This window comes from Ambystoma mexicanum, chromosome 6p (assembly GCF_040938575.1).
Source record: "Ambystoma mexicanum isolate Mex_15411 chromosome 6p, UKY_AmexF1_1, whole genome shotgun sequence".
Lineage (NCBI taxonomy): Eukaryota > Metazoa > Chordata > Amphibia > Caudata > Ambystomatidae > Ambystoma > Ambystoma mexicanum.
This window is the reverse complement of record NC_090935.1, coordinates 417,766,305-417,779,243: the sequence shown is the minus strand read 5'-3', so window position 1 is coordinate 417,779,243 and position 12,939 is coordinate 417,766,305. Positions and strand designations below refer to the sequence as shown.

General features: G+C 43.5%; 1 long non-coding RNA gene across 2 annotated transcripts in view; it reads left to right on the top strand.

The window, feature by feature from the left end:
• LOC138510931 (uncharacterized) overlaps window positions 1–10,799 on the top strand; it is a 169,308-nt gene extending 158,509 nt beyond the window's left edge. Inside the window, exons 3-4 of one of the 2 annotated variants that reach the window (XR_011280475.1) lie at window positions 5,099–5,229; window positions 10,496–10,799. This is a non-coding gene — a long non-coding RNA (uncharacterized lncRNA). The remainder of the gene's footprint in view (window positions 1–5,098; window positions 5,230–10,495) is intronic. The other variant, XR_011280476.1, reaches the window with a different exon arrangement.
• Window positions 10,800–12,939: the final 2,140 nt, after the last annotated feature.

The window sequence follows — 12,939 nt, the reverse complement described above, 5'->3', positions numbered from 1 at the left end:
TCATTCCATCTCTTCATATTGCATATTGGGGGGAATTGAGTAATAACAGGGGGAAAGAGTGATTACATTGTCTTTGGTTGAATTCATATCAAGTTAGTTCTGTGTTGCGTTCTTTCCTATCATTGCATTTCCTTGAACCCATACAAAGTATTCTCGGCTACATTATTCTTCCTATTCCTACTCCTAATTGATTAAAGAGATTGTTGATATTGTAATATTACCCATTGCTGATCATTGTTCATATTCATAAGTTAGATATTCAGATATTATTCATATTCATAAAAGTGTAATATATATTGTTCAATTCTTCAAATAAATCTTTTAATTTGCAAAACAAACCTACTTCTTGGCTCAGTGAGGCCGGGGGGATTCAAAGAGAGGGGCGTTATATAAGGGTACATCATCCACAAGTAAAAGAACTTTTGACATAAAAATATATAAATAAGGGTTTCCATTGGGCATCCCATACTAGGCATTGACTTAGTTGGAGTGCTGGCTTGAAATCACTTACAGAGGGATCACAGGTGTGATCTTGGACAATCTTGGGGATGTCCTTGTTGGTAGCACAGGGGTGCTGTCTGATTTTTTTCCTTGAGGTCATGGGTTTCCCCTTTGCCTCTTTCTTTCCAGAAATAGCTGTGGAGTGGGAGTGATAGTTTCCTCTATCAACTCTTCTGGAGAGCCTCTTAAGGTCCTCGTCCTTGCAGGCCTAGTGAGCTCCCATTTCCTCTTACTGGGAGGCCTGGGGGTGCTGGACACAACTCCAAGAGTTTGCAGGTCATTACCCAACAGGACTCTCCCAGGCACTTCACTCTGCACACTAACAGGTATTTTGACAGTCATATCATAACACTGGATGAGAGCTGGTAACTGTGGAAGCATTTGCACAGGGCCTCCAGCTAACTTGGTGAGGCGTTTGGGTACCTTAGCAACATCCTCCACCGTGAAAAGTGATTCATCCACCACAGTTATGCTGGCTCTAGTGTCTCTGATGGCAGGAGTCTCCTGGCCATTCACAAGAACACTATCTTTATAATACTCTTTAGTATTATCTGGGATGGCATTATAGACATCTAAATTCTGTTGTTCCCACAAGCCCAGGGACACCAAAGAAACACTAGCTGAGACTCTCATGGGTTCATCAGCCAGTAGATGAAGGTTTCCACTTTCCATAGGTACTTCCTCCTCTGGGGAGAAGGCTAAGGAGACAGTGTGGACCCCTGAAGGTTTACCCTTACATCTGGGATCCTCTTTCACATGGTCAGTTGACCTACAAACATAACCCAAATGTCTTGATGAATGGGGGTGTGTTCTGTCCTCCATCTGGTTTGGGTCCAGATGGTGCACTGACCTGATTTGGTTTCCCTTGTGCTTTACCCCTATGTTGCTGTTTGTGGCCTCCTTTGGATTGGAGGTATTAGAATTCTCCTTGTTATCTTTCTTTGGTTGCTTTTCCTCATTCTTCTTCTGAGTTGCCCCAGAATCCTTGTGAGTAGCCCTGTTGGCAACCCACAAGTCAGCAGCCTTAGCTAATTTATTTGGATCTGTCTCCTTAAAATCAACCAAGTGCTGTCTGAGCTCAGGAGAGCAGGCATCATACATTGACTCCAACATAACAAGATTTCTCATGCCTTCATAAGTGTTTACTCTGTAACCCCTAACCCAAACATTGCCATGGTTACGGGCCAGGGACATACTTGCAGGCCCTCTTTCTTTGTTGTTCATAGGGATAGGTGGAAGAGACAATCAAGAGTAGCATGGGTTAAGGCTCTGAGAACCCAGAGTATGTCATCAGGGGAACCCCATCATCCAATCACACCCAAGAGAACTTCCTGCTTTCCCCAACATGGACAAAGGTTCCCAGCACAAAGTAAGCAGCGGTCTAGTCTCCGGGCGTGGTTGCCTACATAAACCACACCCAGGGATCAACATGCGCTTCGTGTGAATTCTGTATCACACGCTTACCCGGACCTCTCCGCTTACCTGTAGTCCCGTGTGGACTTCTCTGCTTAACTGCAGTCCTCTGTGGATTTCTGCACTTACCTGCAGTCTCCTGTGGACTTCTCTGCTCACCCGCAGACCTCTGTCGACTTCTCCGCTTACCTGCAGTCCGTGTCGACTTCTCCGCTTACCAGAATTCCCGTGAGGACTTTGCGGCCGTCGCTTGAGATGGAATGAGAACCGATAACGAGTTCATCTCAGGAGTTGCTCGCCTTCGTCCCACAGCCTCCACCGCATACCAGCACCTGAAAAGGAAAACAAGAACAGGTGATTAAGACCGGCTAGCGTTGGAACTTTACTTCATCTTCTGCAGCGCGTTAGATACCGCTCTAAGGCCGCTTACAGACACTCAGCTTCGGTGTGCAGTCTTCATCTGGAACCGCTGCTGGTCCTGCCTCTTGCTCCTTTTTTGCCATCCAGTACCTTAGAACTTCCCCGAACGGACCTGGGAAGAGGAAGAGAAGACAAGGTTAGTCTCAGAAAACATTTGCTCACCACATTCAGACTGTAAATCACGCAGCGCAAGGAACTCGGTGTAAGCCAGTGAGGCAACTGGGGAATTGAACTTACCTGGTACCAGAACTCACCTGACAACTCCAAACCCAGTGAGTTAACTGGGTTACTGAACTTACCATTGGCACAGGAAACCTACCAGTGAGGCAACTGGTCCCGAACTGTAACTGAACTAATACATAACTGAATATTAGCCGTTATAAGCGGCCATCTCCAGCAACATCCTCCGGTCCCCAGATATAGCGCCCCTGCAAGACCAGGATGGAGAGTTCGCCTAGTTAAACAGAAAGGTGAGTCATCCCCTGGTTGAGGAAGGAGTAACATTTCTGGTTAGAGGGGACTGGGTAGAAGGGTGGGGGTTTGGACTACTCACCTCCTCTCCTCTAAAACGTTAGCTTTCTAGGCAGATAGTCCTTCAAACAGTAGTGGGCAAGTAGGAGTCAGGAGAAGAGTCGGTGGACTCCATCGCTCCTGCGGAGGCTCAGGTAAGCATGACAGAACACAAAGCCATCCTTAAACCACTCCGCCTGTGCGATGGAGACCTCGGAGGTCGATCAGCTGTCACAGCTACTGGGGGAATTAAGTGCCGAAGTACACGCAGCTCGTTCAGAAACGAACACTTTGAGGCACGAACTGGTAGTGAATAGCGATAAGACTGATGAGATTGCCCAGCAGCTTTTACAAACCCAGGTAGGCCTCGCCCCGTTGCCAGGAGGACCAACAACCGCCCCACCCCATCGTTACAGACCCAACCTGTGACACCAGTGCAAGTAGTCCTCCCCGGAAACATCCCGCTAGCGCCTCCTGAAAGGTTCCTGGGAGACCCAAAAAGGTTTGGAACATTCATGAACTAGTGTTGATTACACTTCCTATGCAAACCAGGAGTTTTCCCAACGGACCAGTCTAGACTGGCCTTTGTGCTTTCTTACCTGGGAGGTCATGTCGCGGACTGGTCGATACCGTTGGTAAATAGGGATGACCCCTTACTCCGGGACTATGCCGGTTTCCAATGGAAATTAGAAAAAATCTTTGCCCGCCATACACAAGGGCAGGCTGTGGACGAAAAAGCTGCTGTCTCTCAGACAGGGCAATCAAGAACTTCTGGCCTACGTGGCTACATTCAATTGGCTTTTGGCTGAGACAAACTGGCCAGAGGAGAAACAAACTTCCTTTTTCTACAGAGGCCTGCGAGGGGACCTCAAGGACGTGTTGGCACAGGTATTGAACCTGCCTGATGACTGTGCGGACTTCATTGATTTGACCATCCAACTCGATCACCGCCTACAGACCAGAAAGAGAGACCGCATCCGCTCAGAGAGCAGAACCTTTTACATGCGCCCCAAGCAAAACCCAGGTCGTCCCATGCAGTCAAGTAGTATACGTGGACCACTCACCAATCGGGACCGAAGACGACAAGAACAATTATGTCTGTATTGTGGTCAGGCTGGACATTTTCTCTGCAATTGTATTGCCAAGCCCCCAAGAAAGATGGTAGGAGCCACAGATGGGGGAAAAGCTTCCACGGAGACGGAAAACTCTGGAGCCCGGCAAACTTAAAGGTCGGTTTGTCGAGCGAGGAAAGACCTAATCCAACCTCGCACTTTGCTATACTGGTGGTACTTATAGACCAACAGCAACCAACCAAACTAAACGCCCTGGAAGCGTTTCTTGACAGCGGCGCCATCGGAAACTAGATGGATTTGGTCATGGCTGGCAGAATGGGGCTTCCTGTTTGTACCAAGGCAACTGCAGAGAACGTAACCGCTGTGGATGGATCACAGCTACTCTCTGGCCCAGTAAATCAATGTACTGCAGAGATCGTCCTGCTCTGTCACGATGGACATAAAGAACTAATCTTGTTTGACCTCATTTCAGCCCCACAGTTTCAGATGATACTTGGCATTTCGTGGCTCGAAAATCACAATCCCCAGATGGACTGGCACGCCAGAACGTTAACCTTTCCTAAGCAGTGCAGACATTGTTATGTAAGTGAGTCATTGGGGTTTATGAATTATCCCTTTCCTTGTTGTTCCTAATACTATTGACTCCAGGAGCTCCCTGCCTGTATTTAAACATTGGCCGAGCTCTCTCTATGTATTAAATGACTGATACATTCAGTTTTCTAATAAGATCTATCATTATGATGATCAGCACCAATCTAATGGTCATTTCTACATTTACCTTTAGAGTGATCTCATTATTTACCTGGATGAACATATTTAGATGTACTTTGCCACAGACCTGTTACAAAGGGACCTCCAGTTGCAATTGCTACAAGCCATTGATTGATCTTGTGTTTATCACACTCGATCCAGTGATAATAAGTAAGAGTTTGAACTTTTTTATGTGTCACACTGTGTTATGTCAGCTCTCTGTCTTCTTTAAATAATAATCTGTTTTAGATAATCTTGATCTTTTAACATTGCTCTTTATAGAGAACTGTGGGTCTGTAAAACATCAGAACAGACTGCCAGGATGAGAAAATTTAAATGTCTAGTTTGTTGTATAAACTTTATTTATACTTCTATCTGCAGCTATGTGTCTTGACTGCTTTTGGTAATTATATGTATATACATCTTTTTAGATTCATGATGTCAGCATCAAACCACCCATAAGGCCTACTGTGAAGAAATTACCTGTCCTGAAGATGCCCACTATACTTACCTTTGTACGGACAACTGAGAAAATGTCCAATCCAACCATTGGCCGAAACAGGTCGACACCCCATATCTCAATAAATGTTTAAAGTTAGGCGTTTTCAAAATTATTCTATAGGATTTAGGGTGTATTACTTTACCCTTCCTGTTCTTTTCTTTTTTCTCTATAGCCTTGTGTTTTTCTTTTGTTTATGCGTCTGATACAAAGATTATACATTTGCCTTTGTGTCTTTTTACCCTTTAGATGTATAATATTGTCTTTTGAATCTTTTTTACATATAATTAAAATTTGATCTCATGTACGCTGACGCGTCTGGCTATTTGTATCTGCTGACTTTCTATGCAAATATTGTTGTGTAGACTTTTGTGTGTGTGACCATAAATTCTTCAAACTCTCTCTAGGATAGTAGTAGTGAGGGGCAATCCATTCTCAAGTGCCGATTCCCGGCACGCCCTCCCTCCACACGTTTACCTATCCCTTTTTGAGAATTGCTCCCCCGAAAACAAAAAATTTTGGGATCTGGCCTCTTTCTCTAATACACATTTGGACAGCCCTTGGCTGGTAGGCCTCATCTGTAGGCCATTCATTCTTTAGTTAGGAATACCACTCACGTGGATTCCCAGGTGAAGATGGATAGTGTCAATATTTTGACATTCTCTGACGAATACTATCAGAGACTTATGAATTTACCATCAATAGTTGCAACAGATCCAACTAACGCTATTCCAGTTGCGAATAGCGATGACCTTGACTTACTGCTACAGAAAAAGAAAAAATTGATTCGCACAGAATCTCACGGCCAGATGATGCAGGCCTACTTAAAAGCAGGTATAATACCGGAAGGTCTGCAAGTAAAAAATATTCCTAGGGTATTTATAGATAACCCAAAATTTCAAGCACACTTCAGTGCAGTCGGGAACAAATGCTCCCGTGATTACCTTATTTTGATCATCGACACTTCGGTGGAAGAGGCTACTAAACAAAAACTGGAAATTGAAACTCTTGAAAACAAGATGGAAGGTGATAATCTCATTAAAGACATCAAAGAGAAAATCACGAAAATGGAAGAAGAAATAGTAAAATTTAAAATGTTTACTGTAGACAAGAAAATCTGGAAGTATAAAAAAGACACCGAAAACTATAAAGAAACTATTACTTATCCTTATCTTGTAACCTCCTTCTATGATGACCAAAATAAGCAATCACAAAGCAGAAATAGAAATACTGGTCGCCAGAGAAACAAATATGTTAGCTTCTCTAACACGTCAAACACTACGACTAGTAGCAATTACGACAATGCTTCATCCTCCAATGGGCCTAATACTAACCATCCACCTCCTTTTTTTCAAGGACGAGGGAAGAAATCACACCAGTGGCAACAAGGGCCCCCGCAGAGGCAAACCTGAAACTGGAGGGGCCCCCCGCAACATTTTTGATTCCCATTTTCAACCTGTCAAATCATCTCCTCACCGAGTCTGAAATAAAAGTCCTCAAAAATGGACTAAGTTTTGCCCCCACTACTAAAGCCAAAGATTTTGATACCCAGGTGGAACTACACAAATTTTTCCATCTAATTCGTCTCAAATAATTTTTCAAAGACGGCTATACCTCTACTAAAGAACCCAGTATTACAGGGCTTAAAACACCTTCCAATTTCACTCCCTCTTACTCTATGGTTAGTCCAGCTATTTTAGCTTTTGAAAATAAGATCTTAGAAAAAAACGAAACATCTACTTAAGGATAAAAACCATCACAAAGATAACCTAAGTAACACTGAACGCACTGCCCTGATTACTTTACAAATTAACTCGGCTTTTCGTATAAAACCAGCCGATAAAGGTGGAGGGACTGTCCTCTGGAACACCACACTTTACAAAACAGAAGTTATGCTCCAGTTAGACAACCCCCAGTTTTATCGTAAACTAAATCCTGATCCTACTGATTCAATCCGAGAAGAAATTAAAAGCCTTATGGACCATGCTTTACAACAGGAATGGATTGACCAAGATGAACATCCTTTTTTGATTAAAACGTCGCCTACTACTCCTGCGTTTTATCTCCTGCTGAAGGTCCATAAAGATGCGCTTCATCCCCCGGGCAGGCCAATCGTTTTGGCCATTAACTCCATCCTACAGCCCCTTTCCATCTACGCTGATTGGTTTCTCAGACCTTTTGTGACAAATATAAATTCTTATGTGAAAGACACCACAAGTATGATAAATTTGGTGGACTCCCTCCACCTAAATACGACAGATCTTTTGGTGACCCTAGACGTCACGTCACTTTATACAAGCATCCCGCAGGGAGAATGCTTGCTCATCATGGAATCATATCTTAACAAACGCATAGACACTCTTCTCAAAGTACCCACATCATTTATCATGAAGTGCATTAAAATTGCCCTAACAGAAAATTTCTTTCTTTACGACGGTACCCATTACAAACAAATACATGGCACAAGTATGGGGGCAACCTTCGCCACGGATTTGGCAAATTTGTCCATGGACCATTTTGAATGTACTTCTATCTATGACCCTTCTAATTCCTTCAAAAACAACATCTTAAAATGGCTTCGCTACATAGACGATGTCTTTATGGTCTGGCAAGGGGACCCTACCCTTCTTCACTCCTTCCTAGAGTGGTTTAATAACCATAACCAGCATATTAAATTCACCATGACTTATGATTTAACAACTATCTCTTTTCTTGACCTCTCCATCTTTAAAACCGAGGAGGGCTTTTTGAAAACCAAGCTTTTCCGTAAACCTACGGACAAAAATACCCTGCTTAGATATAACAGCTTTCATCCCCTCCGTTTACGAGAAAATCTACCTATTGGGCAATTCCTGAGGTTGAGAAGAAATTGCTCAGAGCTTGGTGATTTCATCCAAAAAGGTAAAGACCTGAAACAACGCCTTACCACCCGTGGCTATCCGAAGGAAGAAATGCATCAATAGAGACTATAAAAGAGCAAAATATGCCAATAGGACCAGATGCCTTCACCCAGAGCCCAAAACTATAGAAGAAAGGATTACGTGTGTGAGCAACTTCAGTCCCATCAGTAATGCCCTACGGAGAACTATTAAACAACAGTGGCATATTCTGGCCACTGACGACTTTTGTCCGGCGCAACCGAGGTTCGCCTTTAAACACCAGAAAAATGTCAGAGACATTCCAGTTCATACGTATCCAAAAATATCCAGCCCTAGGTCACAAACCACTCTTTGGAACCTTCCACCGGTTTCAGGCCATTTTAAATGTGGTCATTGCTCTGTCTGCCCCTTGACCTCCAACTGCAAATCAGTAGAACTCAATGGCAAAATATGAAACCTTCGATCTTTCTCCAACTGTGCCTCGGACTGGCTCATCTATGGCATTAAATTCCCATGTAACCTAGTGTACGTAGGCAAAACCAGTCGAGCGATACGACTACAAATATGTGAGCACAGGTCTTGTTTGAAAAACAAAACTGAGAACAAACCCCTTGTGGCTCATTTTTTATCTGCCAACCATAAATACACTGACTTGCACTGGTTTGTCATTCAAACAATATCTTCTTCTCCAAGAGGGGGCAATAGAGATTAATCACTTAGTTTGGCTGAACAAAGGTGGATCTATAACCTTAAAACTGTGAGTCATGGTTTGAATTCCTCCGTTGAGTGGAACAGTCTTATTTCGTGATACTGTACATCTGGTAGCATCAGCCTTTACAAAATAAAAAACCCTCCCCTTTCCCCCTTGCTCATTTGGATTTCTTCTCTCCTTTCGTGTGATGACATTCCTCATATAGATATAAGTGATCTCCTTTTTTCCAAACTGGACTGCCTTCCAACTGTACATTCCATGCTGTCAGACACTTTTTCAATCATGTACTCCCGCAAAAAAAATTGTTTAGACCCGGGCTCTTTGTTTCATTTGGCCCCCTGCGCATCAAGCATTGTGATTTTTCAGCTTCTTGGGTCACATGTACTTCTGTAATTATTCATCTGTGTCTTAACCAGGACTGCATTGTCAGCCCGGACCTTCACACCACTTCTCGGTGCTTCCCTTGAATCTGTGTGCTATCCCTTTAAGAAGAGGATGGCCCTTTTGCCCTCATGTGATCCTGATACGTTATCAACGTCGCAATGTATTTAAATCCACATCCCGTGCGTCGTCTCTCCCACATTCGGAGCTGCAACGGGTTTGTGGACAGACGTTTTGCCGGGAACCGCTAACGCTGAGGTAAGCCTATTTCCATTGTGTCTTGTTATGCATCACGCTCGCGCTCACGTAGAGCCAGTTTTCCTCAGCCTGGTGTATGTTTTTTCTCTGACACCTTGCACTGACGAGACGTGCCTCTCTTTTTGTAGATCTGTGTGATAGATACGACTGAAACAGACAGCTTTTGCCGCTTCATTCACTACAAAGCGGAGTACCAACGCTGCTTGCATCATATGCCGGAAACTTCGTCATGAGCCTTTTATGTGCCTGGTTCCCGCTTTTCCTAGCGTTTTGAGGTATTGTTTAGAACTTTTTTCTGGCTTGAGCATAAACTCCCAATAACCTGTTCCTCTTCTCTACACAATATTAGAGGCAGCTTTTACAATATGTGCCCTCTGACTTAGGGAGACACCAAGCACTGCAGCATTTCCCAATCTTGCCAAGTCCTACATCCATATCTGGCACCGCAGCGCCTGAAGCTACAAATCACTACCTCCTACTCAACAACGAATGTGTTGATTATGTAAGTGAGTCATTGGGGTTTATGAATTATCCCTTTCCTTGTTGTTCCTAATACTATTGACTCCAGGATCTCCCTGCCTGTATTTAAACATTGGCAAGCTCTCTCTATGTATTAAATGACTAATACATTCAGTTTTTAATAAGATCTATCATTATGATGATCAGCACCAATCTAATGGTCATTTCTACATTTACCTTTAGAGTGATCTCGTTATTTACCTGGATGAACATATTTAGATGTACTTTGCCAAAGACCTGTTACTAAGGGACCTCAAGTTGCAATTGCTACAAGCCATTGATTAACCTCGTGTTTATCACACTCGATCCAGTGATAATAAGTAAGAGTTTGAACTTTTGCATGTGTCAAACTGTGTTATGTCAGATCTCTGTCTTCTTTAAATAATAATCTGTTTTAGATAATCTTGATCTGTTAACATTGCTCTTTATAGAGAACTGTGGGTCTGTTAAACATCAGAACAGACTGCCAGGATGAGAAAATTTAAATGTCTAGTTTGTTGTATAAACTATATTTATACTTATATCTGCAGCTATGTGTCTTGACTGCTTTTGGTAATTATATGTATATACATCTTTTTAGATTCATGATGTCCGCATCAAACCACCCATAAGGCCTACTGTGAAGAAATTACCTGTCCTGAAGATGGCCACTATACTTACCTTTGTACGGACACCTGAGAAAATGTCCAGTCAACCATTGGCCGAAACATGTCGACACCCCATATCTCAATAAATGTCTAAAGTTAGGCGTTTTCAAAATTATTCTACAGGATTATAGGGTGTATTAATTTACCCTTCCTGTTCTTTTCTTTTTTCTCTATAGCCTTGTGTTTTTCTTTTGTTTATGCATCTGATACAAAGATTATACATTTGCCTGTGTGTCTTTTTACCCTTTAGATGTATAATATTGTCTTTTTAATCTTTTTTACATATAATTAAAATTTGATCTCATGTATGCTGACGCGTCTGGCTATTTGTATCTGCTGACTTTCTATGCAAATGTTGTTGTGTAGACGTTTGTGTGTGTGACCATACATTCTTTAAACTCTCTCTAGGATCGTAGTAGTGAGGGGTAATCAAATCTCAAATGCTGGTTCCCGGCACACCCTCCCTCCACCATAAACCAGGCGTCACAACTCCCACTACTCGCATCTCCCAAAGCCACACCCATGTTAGGGTTGATAGGGGCCTTAGCCCCGGAGTACCAGGAGTACCAGCATGTATTCGCCAAAGAACAGGCCAATACATTGCCACCACATCATGCCTACGATTGTGAAATCAATTTAATACCAGGAGCACAAGTCCCATGCAGCCGAATATACGCCTTGACCGAAGACGAAAACACTCATCTAAAGAAATACTTGGACCAATACCTTGCAAATGGTTTCATACGTCCTTCAAAGTCACCTGCGGCATCTCCCCTCTTTTTTGTCCACAAGAAAGAGGGAGATTTACGAACTTGCATCGACTACAGGGCACTGAATCAGGGCACAGTAAAGAACAGGTATTCGTTACCCTTAATCCCTGTACTCTTAGACCAAGTAAGCAGGGCTCGGATATTTACAAAATTGGATCTCTGAGGGGCCTATCACCTAGTATGCGTCAAAGAAGGTGGCGAGTGGGAAACCGCATTTCGCACCAGGTACGGTTTCTATGAATACCAGGTGATGCCCTTCGGGCTATGTAATGTCCCTACTCCATTCCAACACTTTATGAACGATGTCCTACGAGAACTACTGGACATCTGTACAGTAGTATATATCGACAACATCCTCATCTACTCAGCAACTCCTCAAGAACACATATCACATGTGCGAGCAGTTGTCCGCAAGTTACGTGACAACAACCTATATGCCAAATTAGAAAAAAGGTTCCTTCCACGTCATCGAAGTAGAATTTCTTGGTTTAATACTATCAACGCAAGGCATCAAAATGGACAACAGGAAGGTGGAAGCTATACTCGCCTGGCCTCCACCCACGTCCCTGAAAGGAGTGCAGAGCTTTCTCAGTTTCGCAAACTTCTACCGGGAGTTCATACCTGGTTTTTCACACATGGTACATCCAATTACCTCCCTACTACGCAAGAATCGAAAATTTGAGTGGACCTCTGCGGCTGACGAGGCCTTTCTAGCTTTAAAAGAGGGATTTACATCTGCACCCATTTTACAACACCTGCAGCCTGCACTCCCCTACGTTGTGGAGACTGACGCTTCCAGCGTCGCCAAGGGGGACGTCCTGTCCCAAAGGAATACTACCACTGGCCATCTTCACCCAGTAGCATTCTGGTCAAAGAAATGTTCTCCTGCAGAGCTGAACTATGCGGTCACGGACAAGGAACTGCTGGCAATTAAGGAAGCCCTCAAAGAATGGAGGCATTATCTACTCGGAGCCAAATATACCATCACCATCTTCACCGATCATCAGAATCTGCAATAACTTCTCTCGGCTAAAGCCCAATCATCCCGTCAACTCCGCTGGGCTTTTTTTCTATCAGAATATGATTTCGTAATCACTTACAGACCTGGAACCAAGAACGGCAAAGCAGACGCTTTATCACGGATAGGCAAAGGGGAAGAAGCTTTCTGCATCCCTGATCCTGTGAACATCATACCTGGAAATAAGATCCTAGGCATTTGTGGAAACAGTCCTTGGGAAGAAATCAAGAAGGAAATAAGAAACAACTTGCCAAGGAAGGAACTACTGACGTGGGCCAAGAAAGGACCTGATTATTCAGTCAAGGATGGCCTGCCATATTACCGAAAATGCCTATACCTCCCAACACGAACCTTACAGGAAGAAATTCTTGCAACTTACCACAACTCACCCATTGAGGGGCAAAAACCAGCTGGCTTATTACAACCATTGGTAATTCCACCCACACCCTGGCATACCATCTAAATGGATTTCATCACGGACCTACCACCCAGCTCTGGTAACAACACTACCTTGGTAGTCATTGATCTTTTTACTAAGATGGCTCATTTCATTGCGTTGAAGGGCATTCCATCAGCCCAAGTCTTGGCC